The 24,767-nt window shown below is 40.7% G+C and overlaps 1 protein-coding gene across 2 annotated transcripts in view; it reads right to left on the reverse strand.

The window, feature by feature from the left end:
- LOC136886300 (uncharacterized) overlaps positions 1–12,329 on the reverse strand; it is a 697,376-nt gene extending 685,047 nt beyond the window's left edge. For both annotated transcript variants that reach the window (XM_067159035.2, XM_068231038.1), the window contains exon 1: positions 12,058–12,329. The gene's annotated coding sequence lies outside the window, so the exon portion shown is untranslated. The remainder of the gene's footprint in view (positions 1–12,057) is intronic.
- Positions 12,330–24,767: the final 12,438 nt, after the last annotated feature.

Genomic DNA, 24,767 nt, shown 5'->3' on the forward strand with positions numbered 1-24,767 from the left:
GGGACTGAAATCTGGGTGGAGACTCCCTGGCTGAATGGACAGCGTTGAGGCTGTCCGATTAGTTCATCTGGTTCGGGGACTGGGTATTTGCGTTTGTCCCAACATACTCATCTTCCTATTCAGACAACACACAACACTACCAATCACCACAGAAACACGCAACAGTGGACTGGGGTCAGAAAGGGCATCCGGCCGTATAATAATAATAATTTCGTGTGGCTATTTCTAGCCGGGTGCAGCCCTTGTAAGGCAGACCCTCCGATGAGGGTGGACGGCATCCGCCATGAGTAGGTAACTGCGTGTTATTGTGGTGGAGGATAGTGTTATGTGTGGTGTGTGAGTTGTAGGGATGTTGGGGACAGGACAAACACCGAACCCCCGAGCCACTGGAATTAACCAATGAAAGTTAAAATCCTCGACCCGGTCGGGAATCGAACCCGGGACCCTCTGAACCGAAGGCCAGTACGCTGACCATTTAGCCAACGAGTCGGACTATCCGGTCGTAAAGCATGGCCAACTCCACATGTGCGACACACAAGTGTGGGAAAAAGCGGTAGAAGAAGAAAATTAAAGTCTAGGTGGACTCGAGACATTTTCCTCAAACTGGAAGTAACGGGAATGCAGGTAAAAACAAGTGGGAACAATGGCAGGGCACTCACGATGAGGAGATAAAACCCAGTGAAGAATAAAATCGAAGGGTGAAGCAGTGCCTATGAACTGACTTCGGTAAAATGAAATAGCGTATGGCTTTTAGTGCCGGGAGTGTCCGAGGACAAGTTCGGCTCGCCAGGTGCAGGTCTTTTGATTTGACTCCCGAAGGCGACCTGCGCGTCGTGATGAGGATGGAATGATGATGAAGACGACACATACACCCAGCCCCCGTGTCAGCGAAATTAACCAATGATGATTAAAATTCCCGACCCTGCCGGGAATCGAACCCGGGACCCCCGTGACCAAAGGCTAGGATGCTAACCACTTAGCCATGGAGCCGGACAACTGACTTCGATACCGAGGTAGTGTGCGATAGATGGGCAGGTATCCTAGGAGGATAATGGACTCGGCCGTAAATAAGTAGGAGACGGCGGCAACGGTGATTAGACTCCGTTTTAAATGGCTCAATGAGAACTCTGGAACTAAACGGGGCGACAGAACTACGTAGGCGCAAATAAAAGTGTCGGAGATACTAAATTCACAGAGGCCTGTAGACTGAATACTGAAAGGCATAACAGTCGATAAAGAAGATATTAAATGCACGTTATTAAAGGCGATTCCTCAAGTGACCGACAGAAAACCAAAATGAAGTATACAATTAGGGTTTCAGAGATACAAAACAGCCTATGTGCCTGGAAAAGTGAGTCATAAACTAATATAAACTACAATCTTTAGTCAACTATATGCATTTGCCTTTATCATTTTTAATTTATCTGAAATATTTTGCCACTGTCTAAGCCGAACACCCGTACAAATTACTTCAGAACTTTATTATGCTTCGACGTTTCGAAATTCCAAGTTGTTATATCGAAACTTCTGCGGAAAGAAATGGCTGTTAAAAGAGCCTTGACAAGAAAAGGAATGGATGTTGAAATCGTCCCTTTCATTTATATCGGTTCGTACAGATCATCGAATGAATAAAATTGTATTGCTATGGCTATTGCCGCCTCTGTGGTGTAGTGGTTAGCGTGATTAGCTGCCACCCCCCGGAGGTCCGGGTTCGATTCCCGGCTCTGCCACGAAATTTGAAAAGTGGTACGAGGGCTGGAGCGGGGTCCACTCAGCCTCGGGAGGTCAACTGAGTAGAGGTGGGTTCGATTCCCACCTCAGCCATCCTCGAAGTGGTTTTCCGTGGTTTCCCACTTCTCCTCCAGGCAAATGACGGGATGGTACCTAACTTAAGGCCACGGCCGCTTCCTTCCCTCTTCCTTGTCTATCCCTTCCAATCTTCCCCATCCCCCGCAAGGCCCCTGTTCAGCACAGCAGGTGAGGCCGCCTGGGCGAGGTACTGGTCATTCTCCCCAGTTGTATCCCCCAACCAAGAGTCTGAAGCTCCAGGACACTGCCCTTGAGGCGGTAGAGGTGGGATCCCTCGCTGAGTCCGAGGGAAAAGCCGAACCTGGAGGGTAAACAGATGATGATGATGATGATGATGATGATGATGCTATGGCTATTACTTTTAGTCAGCATTACATCTGGATTTGGCCAAGTTTTTCGGTCGGATATCCTTCCTCACGCCAGTGCGTGTCTCTATGGTGGCTGGTAGTATGAAGTACTGCATTTATATGAAGAGGTGTGTAATAAGACGAACGCACACACACACACACACACACACACACACACACACACACACACACTCACGACGCTAGAGCTAGAGGAATTAACCAGACACTGTTAAAACCCCCGGCCCAACTGGGAATCTAAACCACAACCATTAGAACCGAAAGCCGTTAGGCTACCATTCAACCAAGGAGACTGACTGTGTCGCCACGGTTATGGATGTATTTATTCAGTTGGTGTCAGAACAGCCATGCCATGTTATTGACATGATGTACATTATCCACTTCTGTGCGGCGCCGGCTTTCTCAGCTCAAGTTGGAGGGATCGATCCCGCTCAGACCGGTGGTACTAGACGATACGCAACCTCGTGTCGTTATATTTACCGGCACGTAAAAGAACTCCTGCCAGATGAAATTCCGACACCTCAGCGTCTTCGAAAACCGTAAAAGTAGTTAGTGAAACGTGGGTTGAAGGGAAGCGTGAGTCACCGCGCACCTCATCCCTCCAGCGATCATCGCAGGCACCTGCTGTCCGGAGTCGTGAGTTTTGAGACTCAGAATGTTTTCTTCAGCTACCAGTTTGTAGTCGTGAGTTTTGATACTACAACCTTGATTTCCAGTCAATGACCGGGTCAGGGATGGGATGAACGAAGCCCCCAACTTGCGCAGAGAATATGAATTGTGCCGGCTGCCGGGGCCTGTCGCACTCCTCTGGGGCAATGATTAATGAATGACAGGTGTAATGCAATGATATTGAAGAGTGTTGCTGGAATGAAAGATGACAGGGAAAACCGGAATACCCGGAGAAAACCTGTCCCACCTCCGCTTTATCCAGCATAAATCTCACATGGAGTGACCGAGATTTGAACCAAGGTATCCAGCGGTGAGAGGCCGGCGCGCTGCCGTCTGAGCCACGGAGGCTCAGTTTTGATACTTTGCTACTAATTTTATCCCGTGAGTTTTGAGACGTAACTTATCTCTGTTGGGCGATCTATGGTTGAGTTTTAATTAATTTTGTCGGGTAAATACCAAATGTGTCCACCTCCGTGGTGTGGTGGTCAGTGTGATTAGCTAACCGGACCAGAAGAATTAATCAGAGGCGATTAAAATCCCCGACCCAGCTGGGAATCGAACCCAGGACCCTCTGAACCGAAGGCCTCAACGCTGACCATTCAGCCAGTGAGTCGGACCTTTGGTACTCAATCTAATGATAGTAAATTGTACATTAGCACTTCTCCTACCCTGTCAGTCAACATTCTGATGGTGATTTGTTTTCTTCCCACCAACGATCATGGCCACTAAGAGGGCTATAATAATAATAATAATAATAATAACAATAATAATAATAATAACAATAATAATAACAATAATAATAATGGTCGAATTGTGGTGTTTAGATGGAAGTAATTTTGCAACCATTTACCCTTTCCTAACTATCGAAATAAATGTAAAAAGAAATTTGATTGGAATTCTTTAACAAGAGAGTCCCTTTCATGTGTTAATTGTATAATGAGAATCTAATCCTCCAGGTAAGGAAGGGAGTTAGGATGATGAAGCAGGGAAGACATGGTTATAAAAGCAAGCTCGTTGCCCGTCACAGCGCTAACGAGGCAAGGAGAGGGGGAGGGGCAAATGTAGCATGGTTACGTCATCCACCGCTTGGTTTCAGGAGCTCAGCGGAACCTGATTTCTTGAATCCCCACTCTCATCCTAACTGGACCTCGCCGTATAGCGAGTAGACTGTAAACCTATCGCTTCGATATAAAGTACTGTAGGCCTATATGCCTGTACGCTCAAGAAGGCTCCCTTTATTCGGAACAGTGTTTTGTTCAAATGGCCAGGATCATTCTAAATAGTAGCTCACTGTGTGGATCAGTGGTAGGGAATGTCGGCCCCAGAGTCTCAAAATCGTGGGTTCAAACCTGGCAGAGGTAGCAAGATTTTTGATGGGCGTCCATTCGACACAATAGTGATTACAACCCTCATGGACGTCTTACCGTTACAATGAAGGTGCTATTACGAAATGTTATTGTTTAATCTGAAATTACTTCTTTATTATGGAGAGGGAAAATTACACTTAAAATGGGCAACCAAGTAAATGAAACCAATACACCTATTACATTTATTGTAATTGCTCGAGAACACGCTTTCCTCATTCAGGGGTTACCATAAGACAAATCTATATGAGGCTGAAGCACTGGCTGTCTACTGTAGACCCTTCCATTTTTTTCTTTACGTCGCACCAACACAGATTGGTCGTACGAAGACGATGAGATAGGAAAGGGCTAGACGTAGGAGTGAAGCGACCGTGTCCTTATATAAAGTACAGCCCCAGCATTTGCTTGATGTGAAAATGGGAAACCACGGAAAACCATCTTCAGGGCTGCCAACAGTAGGGTTCGAACCCACTATCTCCCGAATGCAAGCTCACAGCTGCGCGCCACTACCTGCACAGCCAACTCGCTCGGTACTGTGGCGTCTGTATGTGGCATTATCGAAATGATGCCCTATCTCTTAAATCCCACATCTGACATGGTGCAGTATATTATCACAAGCTACGTGTCGTCGATTCAGAGGATCAGGATTCGTCTGAATTTTGGGAACCAATTCAAACACTAAGGCAATCTAATACACCGCACGAGAAATAATTAGCACTGTTCGAAGGCTAGATAATAAATATGTCATCATATTAGAAGGCACGGTATAAGAGAAATGTGGACGTAAATGGAAAATATCCTAGGTGTGGTTCGACACTGACGATATAGCAACCCTGGTACGGTAAACGCAAAATACGGATAACAACTCCACGATGGTCGTCAAGGAGAAAACACCAAGAGAAGAAAAAGAAGTACCGCATACTTGGCGTAAACCAGCTATGATCAAAAGCTATATAAGTCATTTCACACGGCCAAAGGATATGTGCCTCATTAACTATGGAGATGGTGCGATAGTTTTAACATGCGGAAATTCAAAAGTCGAAACTAAGATTGTATCCGAAAAGCATTCTTTCGATAGATAAGTTATCACAAATAAGAAGAAGAATGTAAAAAATGGCGTTCTGTTCATGTTTTTAACCCTTTCCTTTGTTACAATTATTATTTTACAAATTCATAAAATAGTAGCTCAGACGGCAAAGAGCGGGTTCGATTTCAGCTTAGTCCGGTGGTATTTGAAGGTGCTCAAACACGTCAGCCTCGTGTCGGTAGATTTATTGGCACGTAAAAGAACTCCTGTGGAACAATAGTCCATTCCTTCGGCGTCTCCGAAAACCCTAACAATAGTTAGTGGGTCGTAAAACCAATAACATTGTTATTGTTGTTACAATTAAACAGTGTTTTCCATAATAGCATAACCCAATTTAATATCTTACTAAATTATCTGCACTTCTTTTCTTAAAAGGTATTCATTAACAGCGTGTAAATTTAGTGAACATAATAACTTTTTTAATAAGTTTCACAAATCAAATTACCCTCACAGGACTGTTTCTGGACCGAACAACAACAAACACTCTGGTGATAATCGAGATGAAAACAAGAGAAATAGATTCCTATTGACGACAGGTGGGAACAATCGCCATTCATAATGAAGGTGTAAAGTCGAAATTAGGAATGAATATGTTATGTGAATGAATCAACAGAGGTAGTCCGACTTGTTGGCTGAATGGTCAGCGTACTGGCCTTCGGTTCAGAGGGTCCCGGGTTCGATTCCCGGCCGGGTCGGGGATTTTAATCTCCTCTGATTAATTCTTCCTGCCCGGGGTACGATGTAGTTGGGAAGAAACACGCAATAGTGATTACAACCCTCCATATAGGGTTGGCGTCAGGAAGGGCATCCGGCCGTAAAACATGGCCAACACAGTTCGCACCCGCGACCTCAGAGGTGTGGGAAAAGCTGTAGAAAAAGAAGAAGAACTAGTACGTTCCGTTTCTGTGCATTTCCCATGGTTAGAAGTAAAGCGTTTCCGGACCCATGCCCATGCAACATATTATCTTCTACGTGTGAGTATGTGCCCTGAAAGTTTGACCGTACCTTATTATTACACCCTGTACTCTATATACAGAATACGTGCAAATGTTAGGGAGAGAAACTTCCCAGCCTTTTGTTTATTTGAGTAGGGTTAATTAGCATGTTTGTTTTTATACACAGGGTGTTCTCAAACATCTGGGAAGTAACCACGGGGGACGGGGTATGGGAGACGGTATACTCCCACCTCCCATCCCGATTACTTCCCACAGGTTTGGGAACATCCTGTATGTGTTGTGAAACGTGATGGCGTGGATAGTATTATATAGGTAGTTGATTTCAAGTCAATGTGGGAAAGTTAGTTCAGGCAGCAGCGGTGATTGGGAATTAGAAGTTGGGGAGAGAGGGGGGAAAATATACAGAGAACAAAAAGTACCTGAGTTTGTGGGATATAGTTGAAGGGGATGTGAGGGGGTGGCGGTAGTGGTATATACATCAAAACTGAAAGAAAAAAAAAGCTACACAAAATGTTAAGTTCTTTTTTATGCTGCCTGAGCTAATTTCGACAGAGAGGTAAAGGTTGACAGAATTACAAATCATTTAGTATTTGACTACACACCAAGAAACTAACAGCGGGGCTGAGTGGCTCAGACAGTCGAGGCGCTAGCCTTCTGACCCCAACTTGGCAGATTCGATCCTGGCCCAGTCCGGTGGTATTTGAAGGTGCTCAAATACGTCAGGCTCGTGTCGGTATATTTATTGGCACGTAAAAGAATTCCTGAGGGACAAAATTCCGGCACCTCGGTGTCTCCGAAAACCGAAAAAGTAATTGATGGGACGTAAAGCTATTATTATTATTATTATTATTATTATTATGCGTGAATGGTCCCTTTCGGAACACACGAAGCTTTATTTATGATTTCGTTTGCGGAGGATCCAGGATGCTTTCATCTGTTGACTAAAGATCCTTTTCCTTTCTCCCGTCCACTTGGTACCTGCTCTTTTTGGTACTTCATTCTCTGGAGTAACTTCCCAATTGTCAATTTTCTTTCTATATATATTTCGATTCAAAATGTCTTCACAGAGAATTTGTGCGTTCTTCATGTCTGCTTTTGTTTGTTGTATCCAAGGAAAATTCTTCAGTTTGTCAACTCTTTCAAGAACTTGGTGGGTTAGTCTAGTTTCTGGAAGCCTCTTAACATGTCCATAAAATTTTAGCCTTTTTTTTTCCTGAGGTCTGCCGCAATATTAGATAATTTTTCTGTGGATTTCCGGGTTTGGAGGCGGTACCCTTCTCCCGTGTGTCTTGGTCCTAAAATTTTCCTCATGATTTTTCGCTCTTCTTTTAGGATATTTTCCAGTTCGCCCTTTCTATGAAGCGTTAGAGTTTCCCCTGCATATAAAGCCTCCGGTTTGATTACAGTATTGTAATGTTTAATCTTAACGTGGAGAGACATACATTTTTTGTTGTAGATTTCTCTTGTTCTCCCATAAGCTCTTCTGAGTTTTTGGACACGGTTGTTTTGGGCTATTTTCTCTTGTCCGCTTGGTTCGAGGACTTAGCCCAGGTATTTGAAGTGAGGGACTCTGTTGATTGTCCGTATTTTGTATTGAGACTATGGATGTCTAGTTTTGCACAGAAAAATTCAGTTTTCTGGAAGGAGATATGAAGTCCGACCTTTCTGGCACATTCTTGGAGAATTTCAACTTGCTTTATTGCTGTGACTTCATCGCTGGACAAAAGGGCTAGGTCATCCGCGAAGGCTAAGCATGGAATTTCAAGCTTGTTTTTTTGTGTCCCGATGTTTACTGGGTTCCAGTTATTATTATTATTATTATTATTATTATTATTATTATTATTATTATTATTATTATTATTATTATTAAGAAACAAGCAGACACTAAAGAGACTGGCAGACTGACGAATGCGCGCGACAAGCGGCTGAATCATTCCTCAGTGTGCATGACCTTGGCAAAAATATATATATACCCCCGCTACCCTTCCTCACAGCACATGCATAGTCTCCACAACTTGCTGTAGCGCTGTACAATTCGGTCAACCGCGACGAACATTTTGTGCGTATTCCCGCTAGTAATTGTGTTAATAATTAAAGGAAAAAAGGAAATATTTAGCTGATAAGACACCAGGGCTTATACAAATAGCTTATTTTAACAATTTCTAGATTCACCCGACTAAAATGGAATAAAAATGTAATGTTTTCCCCACAAAGTGAGTGTGTGTGTGTGTGTGTGTGGGGGGGGGGGGCAGCCACTGCTAATCGCCGCTACTGATTTCAGGTATATAACCTACGCGCAGTTTCCAACCTTATCCTTTTACTCGTCTTCGTCTTCAGGGGGTTAGGTAAGGCCCGAATCAGATGTAACAGAATATAGCTAGAGCCCTACGCGGATATACCAAATATTATCCACATCGCAAATGGTTATCCGCGGATATTGTAAATATTAACTACAGTATAAAACACCCAAGATATTGAAACGGATAGATGTTAACATAATACAACAGGCCTGACACCTGGCAACAGACACCCTACAGTCACAGATTTATGAGGGATTTTCTCTTAGAACTACGGACGTATTGGCCTTTGTTCCTTCCTTCTATTAATTGCCAGTTGGGCATAGGTCAGATTTACGGCTTTACGGTCTCAAGGTTCTATATATAGATATATAGATATATATGTGTGTGTGTGTGTGTGTGTGTGTGTGTGTCACAATTCTCCCATACCACTGTCATGGATCACCTAACGACAAGCAAAAATAAGAGTATACCTGAGTGAAAATGAATATACTTCATTATCCACACCCGCGAATTGTTATCTGCGGATAATGTAAATATTAACAGAAAAATCATCCCCACTGCCATACAGTTGGCATCCACCAAGACAGTAACTTCGCGCGGATATCCGCATCCGTGCAGGGCTCTAAATATAGTATCTTATACACGCCCTGGGAGAAGAGCGAAATTATCATCCTTTATTAAAATCAAATTCAAGGGACCTATTATGAACTCTGGCGCCAAAACTAACGAACATATATCATTATTATTATTTATTATTATTAATAATAATAATAAAAATAATAATAAAAATAATAATATATTATATTATTCATATATTATTCACAAATCTATATATTAAAAGATTTATGAAAACTAAAGTCAATCAGTCCGGCCATTCTATCCGGCCGATTTCATTCATTTCTTTTTTAACTGAAAGGTATTCATGCACAGATTTGTCATCAGGTACTATAAATCACTTAACTTCCGTCTTCCTCAAATTATTTGATTTTTCAATTTTTTGTCTCTTTGAAGCAACCATATCGTTGGTTCTAATTGAGGTACGGAGTTCATTTTGGCCTAAGAACACTCAGTGGATCAAGCTCTTTCATTTCCCCTCTTAACTATTCAAATTGGTTGATTCTGAGGGAAGTTATGAGTGCACCCTGTACCCTTAATTTATAATCATATTTATGTGATTACCCCAATGAAGATCTTTCCTTATATTACATAGGTATTACAATGATCCCCAAAAGGAACTTCCACCCCATCAATGCAATAATTACAACTGAGGACTTTTCCCATTTGTGAAACACACAACCTGACTTTTTAACTCCGTTTATCATCATACCATTGCCTACTGTCCATCTCATAACATTATCGAGGTCATTTTGCAGTTGCTCACAATCTTCTAACTTATTTATTACTCTGTACAGAATGGCATCGCCTGCAAAAAGCCTTATCTCTGATTCCACTTCTTTACAGGTACGGTATCATTGATATATACTGTATAAGAAAACAAAGCTCAAATAATACTGCCTTGGGGAACTTCCCTCTTAATTATTACAGGGACAGATAAAGCTTCGCCTACTCTAATTCTCTGAGTTCTATTTTCTAGAAACATAGCAACCTATTCAGTCACTATTTTTTTCAAGTTCAATTGCACTCATTTTTGCCAGGAGTCCCCATGATCTACCCTATCAAATGCCTTAGATAGGTAAATCGCGATACAGTCCAACTGACCTCCTGAATATCTGCTATATCTTGCTGGAATCCTACAAGTTGAGCTTCACTGGAATAACCTTTCCTAAAACCAAACTGCCTTCTATCAAACCAGTTATTAATTTTGCAAACATGTCAAATAGAATCAGAAAGAATGCTTTCCCAAAGCATAGTCTACATGTCAAACTGACTGGCCTGTAATTTTCAGCTTTATGTCTATCACTCTTTCCTTTATACACAGGGGCTACTATAGCAACTCTCCATTCATTTGGTATAGCTCCTTCATGCAAACAATAATCAAATACTGTAGGTACTTCAGATATGGTACTATATCCCAACCCATTGTCTTTAGTATATACTCCGAAACCTTGTCAATTCCAGCTGCTTTTGGTCCAGAATGATTACAGCAGTTATTTGGTCGTGGTTCACTTTGATAAAATGGAGCAACCTATTCTGAAAAGTTTAAAGTTTTCTCCTGTTCATGTCGTTTCTCCACGGCATAAATCCAGAATGTATAATGTATCATGTATAATGTTGTATTACTCGCTCTTCCCCTTCGTTGATTTCAGGAAACTTTGTCGTCTATTCTTTAAAACTTCGTTCTTCATTACCGCTTACAAAGCTTTGTCCAGCATACTCCGCCGCCAGTACTATATTACATGCAAATAAATATGGATGTAATACATACAAAACTCTGAAAATAACACCCTTCAGACACGGCCTCTGAACTCTACCAGGACCTTCTGTTTTTATAAAAATAACCTTTCGGAAGTGCAATTTCTCGCTGCTGCCCCCTTATTTATCTTCCGTCCGAAGTTATAAAACTCTCAAAGTTACTTAAGGATTTAAACAGGCCCATTTCTAGTAGTTTAACTCCATTTTGTACTATTTCCATCGAACTGTAGGTCTCTTGTGAATTTATCTTCGTACTCCGGTTTTCATTTATGGTTAGATCTCATCCCCCCCACCAACCCAAAAAAATTCCTAGACTATGCAGAAAGTCCTTCTGTGGTTCACAAAAGTGAGAGCATATAACATAAATTACAAGTAATATTTACTGCATTTAGTCGTAAGTCTTAGGATGCTAGGTAAATATTCCCCATACAAAAGCACTGATGGCCGGACGGTAACAAATGCTTAGAGAAACTGAACAGTAACAAATCCTGGCAAGTTTGGGAGTGCCACTTGTTGCCTTTCGACCAGCCCCTCCCTCGCTATCCCGCCAGAACAAACAGCACTCTACAGTAGAAAGCCTCCCCCTCTTCACCCTCACCCCTCAAGACACATGATCCAAACTAGAATACAGGTACCCTCCTCCAACCCTGCAGGCAAGGAAGTACACTCACGTTCGCTTCAAGTAAGTACGATCACTTACAACGAACATCTGTATGAGAAAAACGGAAATTAAAATCTTATTTTACAAACGGGACGTTCGCCAGCTGACTACTTGACCAATCTCGTCTCTTTCAGATGTTTTTTCTTCAAGTTAGTGAACCATCTGGTTGACTGCGCGCTCACTCATGTCTGTGGAGCCTTATCTACCGAGACCCGTTACGAATAACAATGACTTCCACATGCACCTAGAATACAGCGCTCACCACCAGTACGTAACAGAAAGTGAATTAAACTTCTTAAAGCAACAGATATGTATATAAGCTTGTCAGAACTGTAGTTACTCAAGACCATTGTTCTGAGATTTCCTTCCTCATATGTTCTTTAAAGCGTATAAGGTGTGATTGAAATACTGTTCTCCCTTTAGCATATTTCCGTTAAAATTATATAGTGAACAGAAAACAATATAAAACTTACCAGACACCTCAGAAAACGTCATACTGCTTCACCTTGTTATCACACAACGAACACACCACTGAACTATGTTTAGTCAAGAAGATACCAGCATCTCTCTGGATCCAATCAGAAAGGATATCGTTGTCTAAATCCGGATATAATGTGACAGATTTACAACACAATATCACACGCACACGATCACACACACAAACTCAAAACACGTACCGAAGTGAAACACGAATAAACGATAAAGCGACCGGCGACAGAGCTGCACTCGGCAACTCGCCTCGCTGTTCAACTGCTTCGCTTGTCAGGGTCGGCTCGGCCTCCAAACTCATTTCTCCTTCACCCCTCCACTCCCGACACTCACAATCCAAAACACACATTCCTAGCCCGTCAGCGCACTTATACCAACCTACACAAAGCTAACTACACTAACAGCACTCCCCAGTTCATCAGCGCGGCATATTCAATACGCTGCACAATAACGTTGCATGAACTGCTTTGTCTGAAAGAACATCAGTATTGAGTTCTTAAAGTCCAATCATTGTTGTGCTTAAAATGTTCAATGAATACAAATTGTTGAAGTTTCATTACGTAGTATGGTTTTCGTTCTTTACAAACATGCACTATTGCAATCAAAGGTAAATTGCTTTACATCGTGAGAATAACTATATTTGACATATCTGATCAAATTCATACCTACTGTAATTTACCAAATACTCGCTGAGCATTCAATAACAACAACAAATTTATTATATTAAATAAGGGAACAGATGGTAATAATAATATTTCTTTCTTTCTTTCTTTCTTTCTTTCTTTCTTTCTTTCTTTCTTATCTGTTTACCCTCCAGGGTTGGTTTTTCCCTCAGACTCAGTGAGAATCCCACCCCTACCGTCTCAAGGGCAGTGTCCTGGAGCGTGAGACTTTGGGTCAGGGGATATAACTGGGGAGAAGGACGAGTACCTCACCCAGGCGGCATCACCTGCTATGCTGAACAGCAGCCTTGGGTGTGGGGGATGGGAAGATTGGAAGGGATAGACAAGGAAGAGAGAAGGAAGCGGCCGTGGCCTTAAGTTAGGTATCATCCCGGCATTTACCTGGAGAAGTGGGAAACCACGGAAAACCACTTCGAGGATGGCTGAGAAGGGAATCGAGCCCGCCTCTACTCAGTTGATGTCCCGATGCTGAGTGGATCCCGTTCCAGCCCTCGTACCACTTTCAAATTTCGGGGCAGAGCCGGAAATCGAACCCAGGCCCCCGGGGAATGGCAGCTAATCACGCTAACCACTACACCGCAGAGGCGGAAATAATAATAATAATAATAATAATAATAATAATAATAATAATCATCATCATCATCATAACAAGCGACTTGGCTGCGCGGTTCGTGTCACTTAGCTATGTGCTTGCATTCGGGAGGTTATGGACATGAAACCCACTACCGGCAGCCATGAGGATGGTTTTCCATTTTCACATCAAGTGCATGCTGGGTTTGCACCTTATTTAAGGCCACGGCCGCTACCTTCCTAAGCCTAGCTCTGTCCCATCTTTGTGTCGCCGAAGACATCCGCTATGTTATAAAGACTGGCATGCTTTTAAGTCTGCAAGCCCCTTTCATAAATATGCACCTGCAGAACTAAATCCTATGGCGCACAGACCCGAAAGGCCTTGGCCTACCAAGCGTCCGCTGCTCAGCACAAAGGACTGTATATTACGAGGTGTCGTGTGGTCGGCACGACGAATTACGAGGTGTCGTGTGGTCGGCACGACGAATCTGTCGGCCGTTATTCTTGGCTTTCTAGACCGGGACCGCTATCTCACCGTCAGATAACACTTCCATTGTGATCACGTAGGCTGAGTGGACATCGAACCAGCCCTCAAATCCAGGTAAAAATTAATGATCTAGCCAGAAATCGAACCCGGGGACTCCATGTAAGAGCCCGGCACGCTACCCCTACACCATGGGGCCGGCAATATTCACTTCCACAATGCTCTGTTTGAAAAAAAAAAACTCTACAGCTTCATTTAGTTCTTCACATCATACTGTACCTGTATATCATTAAAAACTGAGCCTAACCATCGTTGCCTTGGTATCCTTCTGCTTATCTTACTTGCAATGGCCGAGTCCATTATTCTACGAGGTAATCTATCCTTCTCCATTCAACTCACATGATCTATCACAGAAGCCGATAATGCGCGCAGTTTAATTCATCAAGTTTATTCCCAACTTAGCCTTTATGTTATTATTATTATTATTATTATTATTATTATTATTATTATTGTTGTTATTATTATTATTATTATTATTATTATTATTATTATTATTATTATTGTTGTTGTTGTTGTTTTAATTTTACACACATTTGATTGGGAAAAATCGAAAAGCATGAAAGATACATCACAACACGCTTGATACATTTACACTCAGTTTTTGACATCACGTTCTTCTTTTTGTCTCTCTCTTTTGTTTCTTTCCCCGGCCCTGTAAAAGTGAAAGAATAGTAACATATACACACATCTGGATTCCACTCCCACAACTCGGCCATCCTGCTATTCATCTCGTGCCGGTTCATGACTTCGTCATTTCAGCACATCTAGTTGTGGTCCCTCGTGAAAGCCTTCTTTTTCGATGTCGTGTTATTCCTCTTCTTTTTAATGATCCTATATGTCCCTAAGTACTTCGAATTGAGCTTGAGCCCTGGTCCAGAAATGAGCTTGAGCCCTGGTCCAATCTGAGTCCTCTTTATTGCAAGCAGTTCTCCAATGAAGTAATCTATCTGTTGGTGCATTCTTTCTTGAATTATACAGCTTCTTGTTTTTCTGTTGAATTTTCAAGATGTTTCCTTTTGTCTTAGCTCGTAGTTCTTCCCGTAACGTTTTCAAGTATGACTTCAGTTCTTTCTCTCGTATTCGAAGCTCATCTTTGGACCTTATTTTCACTTCAGTGAACAATTCGAATGTCCCCCTGATAAGTAGAGTTCAGGATCTGCTGAACTCTGTCAACATGCTTATACCACTGGCTGGGTTTATCGAGTGTTAGCTTCTCCAAGACTGGGATTATGATTGAATTGATCCCTTCGACCTGGACAATATTTTGAGGTACTTGTATGCTTATCGATCTTGAAATGCTTAATATTCTCTTACTCACCAGTATGCCTCAAATTCTGCTGATGTAAACGCACTCCCTCTCTCGCTTATTATTACTGCTGGATTGTCCGACTCGTTGGCTGAATAGTTAGCGTACTGGCTTTCGGTTCAGAGGGCCCCGAGTTCGATTCCCGGCCGGGTCGGGGATTTTAACCTTCACTGATTAATTCCAATGGCTCGGGGTCTGGGTGTGTGTGTGCTCTCCCCAACATCCCTGCAACTCACACATAACACTGTCCTTCACCACAATAACACGCAGTTACCTGCACATGGCAGATGCCACCCACCCTCATCGGAGGGTCTGCCTTACAAAGGCTGCACCCGGCTAGAAATAGCCACACGAAATTATAATTATATACTGTTGGAATAACGAATATTTTCTGTTGATTCTTCAGCTTGTCAAGAACTTCTCTGTTTGTAGTCGATTTTGTAGGGTACATCCATGAAAACTTCGTGAAGGATTCAATGACAACTAGAATATACGTCTTGTAGTCTTTAAATGTTGATTCCAAGGATCTCAAATTATCAACATGATAAATGTGCAGAAGAATTTCCTCTTTATGTAACGGGATGCAGGTACCCTTCTTTCCTCTCTTGCTTCCTATTTACTAGTATGCAAGGGATGCAATTCTCGATGCACCTCTCTGTCTTGCTTCTCAAGTTCTTCTGTTTTATTAACAGCGAAGTGCCTTTTCCCATGGGCGTTCTTGATTACATCCAGATCCATCGAAGCTGGAATGACTAGCCATTCCCGTCCTTCGTTATCTATCTTGTAAAGCAGGTCATTTTTCAGCATGTGATTATCGTTGTTTTAATACGTTTTTAACGAACTGGGAACGTTAACTGATAGTTCTCGATTTTCTGAGCGCTTCCATCAGTGATTACTGGTGCAACAATGCAAAATGGGTATTGACTCAATGCATCTACCTGACGCATTATTGAACCACAATGATACCCGATCTCATAATCGAAATTTTCCAGAAATAGAACCCATCTTGCCACTTAAGTTGTCAAGTCTTTCTTTTGCATTGTTTTTTAAAAGCTTCACAGTCTGCAAGAATTTTGAACTTATGGCCCATCAGGTATACTTCAAATTTTTTAATTGCCTTTATGACGGCCAAGTACTTTCAGTTCATAACTCGAATGTTTCCTTTCAGTGTTTAATGTCTTCCAACTGGCGTAGTATACAAGATGAAGGAGATTGTCATACGAGGATCTCTGCAGTAGTATCGCACGGTAACATTCCTGACCGGCGTCTGTATGTCTCTGCTCCTTGTCTGAAAATGTTCAGGACTGGTCTTCCTTGGAAATTATTTGCTTCAACTGAACAAATCTTGCTCTTTCTTCTTCTCCTAATTGAAAAACAGCTTCTTCTTTCGGAAGATCACTCACAGGTTGAGCCAACAAGATTATACATTTTCTAAAATAGCCTGTCAAAACGAAGAATCTTTGTACTTACTTAATATTCGTAGGCAAGAGAACCTTCATGACTGCTTTTGTGTTATCTTCTGAAATATATGCTTTTTCGTCTTCAGAGATGTGGTCTAGATATTCAACCCCTTTTTCATAAAGTGCCATTCAGATTTATTTCCAAACCATATTCTCTGGCAACTCGTAACACAAGCTCAAGTCTTTCAATCCCTTCTTCCTCACTTGAAGACAAGATTATGTCATCCATGTAAGGAATGGCTATGTTATCTGACATCAAGGATGGAGAAATACAGTTTATGAAGCGCTAAAACTCTGCAGGTGCGTTACATAGACAAAACGGAACTTAAAGAACTAAAAATGCCCGTTGTGTGTAACAAATGACGTCTTTTTTTTGTTTTCTTCTTTTTTGCTAGTTGCTTTTCGTCGCACCGACACAGATAGGTCTTATGGCGACGATGGGACAGGGAAGGGCTAGAAGTGGGAAGGAAGCGGCCGTGGCCTTACGTGTCTTTTCGGCTCTCTTCTTTCACTCCTACGTGGAAGAACCCATTCGTTAGATCTATTGTATTAAATATTCTGGCCGCTTGTAGTCTACCTCAGAAAGGTATTCTATCAAAGGTAGTGGGCATCGGTCTTTGATCGTAACACTGTTTATTTTCCTGCAGTCAACGCAGATTCTTGGATCACCTTTCTGACCACAACCACAGGGCTTGCAAATTATTATTTTCTTTTTATAAGTTGCTTACGTCGCACCGACACAGATAGATTTTATAGCGACGATGGAAACAGGAAAGGGCTAGGGGTAGGAAGGCAGCGGCCGTAAGGTGCAGAGCTCTGCAGTTCCCTCTCTTATCAAATCCTCCATCTGTTCATAAACAATCTTTCTTTCCTGGAATGGTAGACGTCATGTTTCATCTTTAACAATGATCTTTAACTCCGTATCTGCTAACTTTGTTTTCTCAGGGCTATAAATCCTAACTATTTCTGCAAAATTCTTCTTTATTTCTTTTGTTGTGTGATGGAAAATATCTAATTCGTTATTGGGATGGAGAACTATGTTCGTGAGTGGTACACTACATTCTGTTTTAACGATCTTCATCTTATTGTAACCGATATGCATGTCAACTTGGGCCGAAAATCCTTCTCCTAGAATAGCCTCCATTGTCATTGCGGCTTTGGGCATTACATACATTGTTAATTCATATTTCTCATTTTCCAACAGAATCGTTGTCTTAAAGCAACCTATAGACTTACATCTACTCTCCCCAATCCCAAAGAATGACAAGTCTACTTTCTCCAACTCAAGCAATTCAATTGTGCTCCAGACGTCCTCCCTTAATAGGTTAGCTCGAGTCCCAGCATCAGCTGCTGTTCCATTTACCTCAATATTCTTGAAAATCTAAAAGAGTCGTCAATTTTATCAGATCTCATTTCTGATGTCATCGTAATTTCAGTCTCATATCGTGGACTGTTTCTTTGTTCTTCGAATTCCTTGGCAATATGTCCAAAATTGTTGCATTTGAAGCAATTTAATCCTCGCTGTTTGTAGTTACATTCAGAGGATTTGTGTGCTTTACTCCCACAGGTGTAGCAGCGTTTGCCAGTTATCCGTCTCTGCGTTGAAGCGTCCGCTTTCCTTTGAGGTCTCGTAAAACCTCTCGGCCCAACACTCCTGGTGCCTTTATTTCTTAATGTACTGTATCTTCAGTTTCTATTTGAAATCCCGGATTCTTGTACAACCATAGAGAATAATTTTCTCAGTGCTGGTATCGTCCTGGATGTCATCAATGACTATTGAATTAATGCTTCTTCTTCTTCTTATTCTTCTTCTGATACACTTCCTCTATTGGCTATCTCATTCATAATGCGCAAATATTCTTGAGAGGTTTTCCTCTTTTCTTCATTCTCCTTTCCGCCAACATTTAACGAACCTGCTTGCTGGAGATATCTTCAGATAATTCTTCCTTTAAAACTGTTGAAAGCTGTCAGCAGGTATTTATTTTACTTTCGCTCTGAATAAATTAGCAAGAGCCAATAATGATTTCTTTGTAAATACCAGCTTTTGCACTTCATTCCAACCGAAAAGACAGGCTCAATCCTCAAAGTCTACAATCCACCTTTCAACATGATATGCATCACTCCCGTCAAATTGGCGAATGGAATCTTCTACGTCCCGGAAGCTCATTGTGAATTTTGGTTACATTAAAGAAGCTTGGTTGCAGTACTTTACAGATGCACAGATATCGTCTCTAACTGCAACTCATGATTTCAGGCTATGTGTTTTCCCCACCACTCCTTCTATTTACCACATTCTTCTTCATATTCATCGTCCTCTTCTCATATTCTGGGTGATTTAACATGTCTATATCTTATAAGTAAAATAAAATCCTTCCTTTCTACCGGTATAATCTACAAGAAGTTACAGATTGAAATTAAATCATCTAGGCCTAATGATAAATTCTTGTCTGCACTCTGAATCTTATTTAAATGTTCATCAGAACCCTCACTATAAGAAAAACCTTTACATTCACGCATAACCTACTCCCATTGTTCCTATCACCGTCATTCTCAAAAATAAACATATGTAGATCTCTCTTAATTTTAACTGATGTTCTTTAATCTTTTCAATTTGGCCCAGTGCCTCCATCATGAACAAGCGTACGATTTCAGAAGTTTCAGTGCAGAAATTCGACCTTCAATTATAAATTGTCTTCGTATCTTCTCAAACGGTGATAGACATACTCATCATTAGAATTGCCCGACTCGTTGGCTGAATGGTCAGTGGACTGGCCTTCGGTTCAGAGGGTCCCGGGTTCAATTCCCGGCCGGGTCAGGGATTTTAACCTTCATTAGTTAATTCCAATGGCTCGGGGGCTTGGTTTTTGTGCTGTGTCCAACATCCCTGCAACTCACACAGCACACATAACACTATCCTCCACCACAATAACACGCAGTTAGCTACACATGGCAGATGCCGTCCACCCTCATCGGAGGGTCTGCCCTACAAAGGCTGCACTCGGCTAGAAAAAGCCATACGAAATTATTATTATTATTATTATTATTATTATTATTATTATTATTATCATTATCATTGGAACTCATGAAGATCCCGTTGTCACTGAAAGTTATTCACAAAAATAATTAATGTGCGTCTTATTGGTTGTTTCTCAAGATAGTTTAATTGTAACTGATGTTTTTTGTGCGTGTGTGAATTCGTCTTACCTACGTCTTGGATTCTTGAAGATTACCGACATTCACTCATCAATATGTCTTTGTTGCTCTTCGTCTTCTTCTCGTCTTCTACCTTGCGTGCTTTGTTTATCCCGGACAGGCCCCAAAAATACTTGTGGTTTTAATTTTAAAAAGGTTTAATTCTTTAAAAAGCCAGAAAGATACATAACAACACACATGAAACATTCATACTTAGTTTCCGACATCACGTTCTTCTTTTTATCTATTTTTTGTTTGTTTCCCTGGTCCTGTAAAAGTTAAAAAATAGCAACAAACACACATCTTGATTCCACTCCCGCATTATTATTATTATTATTATTATTATTATTATTATTATTATTATTATTATTTATTATAATGTTAATGCATTTAATTAGAGAGAGAAAATCCACAAAGGACAGCTGCCCTAGAAGAAGAGATACCGTACGGTAACAGCATCAAACTGATAGTGATGTACTTACTGCCGTTCCAAATTTCACACTATGCATCTTAGGATAAAATGAGGGAGACATACTTTTCAATACTGAAATTCCCCTGATGTACAGCTATCCCCGACGAGGAATACTTTATTTTTCTCTTCATGTACCGTACAAATGGTGATTTACTATTGACAATAAATTACGTAAAACATCTAAACAAGCATACAAACAAATTTAAATTTTAAAAACGAATCAGGAATACCAATACGAAGGAATAACTGAAACTTTTGTGGTAGAACTAATCGTGCTGTTATCCTTTGAATATTTTCCAATTCTCAAATCAAGTAATCCTGGCGAGGGTCCCATACACTTGAATCGTTCTCTAATCAAGGTCTTACCAGGACTTACACGCCCTCTCTTTTTACATCTTTACTGAAACCCCTCAATACCGTCACAACCATATGAACAGACATCTGATCTTTTTTGCAACCTCATTAATGTTCATTACGCAGTCTTTCCCTATAAACAACAATGAACTACACGATAAGCTAAAATCTTACTCGGTGTATAGTATTGTATTTCATTAAGCAGATGAATTTTCTATTAACAGAAAATAACGGGGGAAATGGTGGAAAATTTTGCACTAGATCGTGGAAACAAACACGACCTCTACTGATGAATCTGTTACAGCCGGGCTGAGTGGCTCAGATGATTGAGGCACTGGCCTTCGGACCCCACCTTGACAGGTTCGATCCTGGCTCAGTCCGGTGGCATCTGAAGGTGCTCAAATACGCCAGTCTCTTGTCGGTAGATTTACTGCCACGTAAAAGAAATCCTGCGGGATAAAATTTCGGCACCTCGGCGTCTCAAAAAACCGAAGAAGTAGTGAGTGGGACGTAAAGCCAATATTATTATTACTATTATTATTATTATTATTATTATTATTATTATTATTATTATTATTATTATTATTATTATTAATCCATTAATGTAAGCCAAATCCTACGCCAGGAATGGAAAACTGCAGCTCAGCGTTCGTAAATTTGGTGCTGATGGTGGATAACCGTAATGCGCTTTTTCTTTCAAAGATTTTCCTCGCTCACTCCAAGGAAGTGCTGCTAGTATATATTTTGAAGTCCAAGGCCACTTTATTTAAAAATAATGGGTTCAAATTATTATCAATTAAAAATTATCAGATTGTTTATACTCCGCATGACCATCTCTTTAAGTCGTATGGCCTTAACTACCATATGTAGACATTTTGATTTGACGTCATTTAGGCTACATACATATCAAATATAACATTCAGTTTTACTCATCCCAGATGGCAGTGAATCCAGAACTCTATTGAGTGATGTATTGATGAACCAGATGGCTAAGAAACCAGAACGATATAATATTGCTATTTGTTTAACGTCGCACTAACAAACTAAATTTATTCTTCACATTCAGTTAGATATCTGATAGAAATACTTCTTTTTTCTTACTTTGTAAAATTGTTGGTATTTTTTATTTTCTGTCAAAATGTGTTGTTTCACTAAAAATTTCTGAGAACCAGACACTTTCAGGCAGGCATTACAAGAAATTACTTTACCATCTGTTGAAAGTCCTTCGTTCGGAAAATCAATCGTAATTTTACAGATGAGGACTTACGATATGGTGGCGTTTTAACTATCAATTACACCGAAATAATACATATATAAATCACACTGAAGATGCACTCAAAGATCATACACGGCTGTTGATGGTTCGTGAAGTACCGGATAGAACAGATTGCCCTAACTGGAGCTAACACTCCGCCAATTCCCCGGACCAGACATGCTGTTGTCAGGTGTAAGGAATTCTATTCTCACGGGAGTTGACCGACAAGGCCAAAGCCGAGGCCCAGAAATAAACAAAAGAATGTGCATACCATACAACTTGTTAACAATATCCCATTGAATTCAAGAATCCAGCTTTGAAATACAGATGCTAGTAAAATAAATAGTAAACGATTTCAAAATTATTCTTTACAGATAAAGAATAATTTTTGAAACCATAAAATGTCAAAAACATATCAGATGTAAGGCTTTTCAGGCGTTTGCTCTATTAACCAGAGTTTCGTCTTAGGTCTGACATTAGAGTCATCAGAGTAGGATGTGTCACACCCTACCCCACTGACGCTGGGTGTATGCAGGTGAACTTCTCAGAAGCCCTTATAAGAGGCACAGTCTGATAACTGCATACTGGAGATAAATCTTCACAATGGAATTGTTGCCCGCCTAGCAATTCCGAATGGAAAATTCTAAATTCCCTTGGAGGGAATTAGATATTTTTCACCAATAGAGCATGTCAAAAATGTCAAAAACATATCAGATGTAAGGCTTTTCAGGCGGTTGCTCTATTAACCAGCGTTTCGTCCAAAACATAAAATATGGAAAAAAAATTAAAATAAAATAAAACGAGTTTTAATGTTGAAAACATTTCTTAGCAAACAAAGCAAAACGTAACAATAAGCACTTTCCTCAATTGTGCCGAAAGTTGAAGAGTTAAAGGGATCCGAAAGGTTTCAAATTGTGAGTCTTAGATAGCTCTATCAAACTAAAAAAAAACAAATTACGGAGCTCGATAGCTGCAGTTGCTTAAGTGCGACCAGTATCCAGTAATCGGGAGATAGTGGGTTCGAGCCACACTGTCGGCAGCCCTGAAGATGGTTTTCCGTGGTTTCCCATTTTCACTCCAGGCAAATGCCGGGACTGTACCTTAATTAAGGCCACGACCGCTTCTTTCCACTTCCTAGGCCTTTCCTATCCCATCGTCGCCATAAGACTTATCTGTGTCGGTGCGACGTAAAGCAAATAGCAAAAAAAAAAAAGAAGCAAAAAACAAATTTCGAAAATCACTTCCGATCTAAATGCACTTCTGGGAAAACAGTCTAAAATCGCTTGTTTCTCTACTCGTTTTCTTCTTGACTCAAATCCTAGCTGAATTAACTTATTTACATAATTCTGTCTGTAATATGTTCCTTGGTTCAATACCCTCAGGCGTTTTATGATTTTTTTGAAAAATGCCCACACCACATGTAGTTATAAGGGCTTAAGTGAAACTCTGCATTGGCTGACATTAGTGCTCGTAGAGGTGCTTGAGTGAAACAATGCGTTCACTCGCATTAGCGCTCGTAGTGTTAGAAAAATGCAAACTGCTAATCTAATCGACCGGATACAGATGATTAAGAAACGATTGTAATTTTTAGGAATAAATAAAGAATATATTCTGATACTTTATAATTTTTTATTTACCTAACATTCGTATCTCATATCCCTAGGATGTTTTCAACACTGAGTTGCTGCCTGATGGACTAGAACTGTGATTTTTTCTCAAATATGTAAAAATATGTACTATACCCCAAACTATGGACAAATATAGAAAATAAAACATACCTTCAACCGCTTCGAATATCCTGATTCGTAAACATATATCGACATTTTAACTTTAACTAATGTAAAATCAAACGTGTATTTACAAAGAAATCCTAACCCTGCTCATGAACATTAATTTACACAAATTACTGGTATGATTAAAATCGTCCCCTCTCTCGCAAACTAGCGAAAGTAAGTAGTCCACAGTTCTGCAGTTAAGGTGTAGACTTTAATATTCATGTAATGCCATTCCTTTGGCAACGTCTCGCATCTGCAGTTCGTTCTGTATTGCTAACACATAAGACCAACCATAAAAATATACACATGCATTTTAAATTAGCTATCACATTTCTTTCAGCTCTCCTGATATACTGGCATATTGCACTTCAGTTAGTTTGCCGGAGGGGAGAGGATGTGGTTCAGCCTCACTTTGGAAAATTTAATCTTAAAAAATTAAGTATGACTTCTTTCAAACAGACTTGACGAGTAATCTGTTCTTGCTGAAGTCCAAGTATCTTATTCTGTAAAAATAAGTCTTCGTATTTCACCACTCTTGTGAAAACTAAACTTGTATCCATCAATGATGTATATCTGTTTATCCTTTTCACTCAGCATAGATTTCATGTCCGTTCTGACCGGACATATAACACACAATGAATGACGTACGTATATACCTTCGTATGAATACTGAATCGTCGCCGGTCAAGACGTCATTTCGGCGAATGAACAAGTAGTACCGTGTGAAATACACGCACTGGCAGACGATGTCAGAGGAAAACTACGTACAGCATCTCTAGTAAACAGCAGAAAATTTACGTATTTATAAAAAGGTAGACAGGTCCCTCGTAGGCAATTTACGTCACCCCCTCATGAGATCTAACTGAGTCTGGCATTACTCCCCTTTCTTGTGTCACATCCTTTCCGGCCTATCTTTCCATTTTAATTCTTGTTCTTTCCTGACCCGAAAGTACAGTATATGGTTCGTGTTACCTCGGAGGTAACGTGTTCCCCATTGTTTAGCCAATACCAGTGACCTCATTCTTCGAGGTTGTCGGCATATTCGATGTTCACTCGATAAAAGACGCACGTTAACGTCCCACT

This window comes from Anabrus simplex, chromosome 1 (genome assembly GCF_040414725.1).
Source record: "Anabrus simplex isolate iqAnaSimp1 chromosome 1, ASM4041472v1, whole genome shotgun sequence".
Taxonomy (NCBI): Eukaryota; Metazoa; Arthropoda; class Insecta; order Orthoptera; family Tettigoniidae; genus Anabrus; species Anabrus simplex.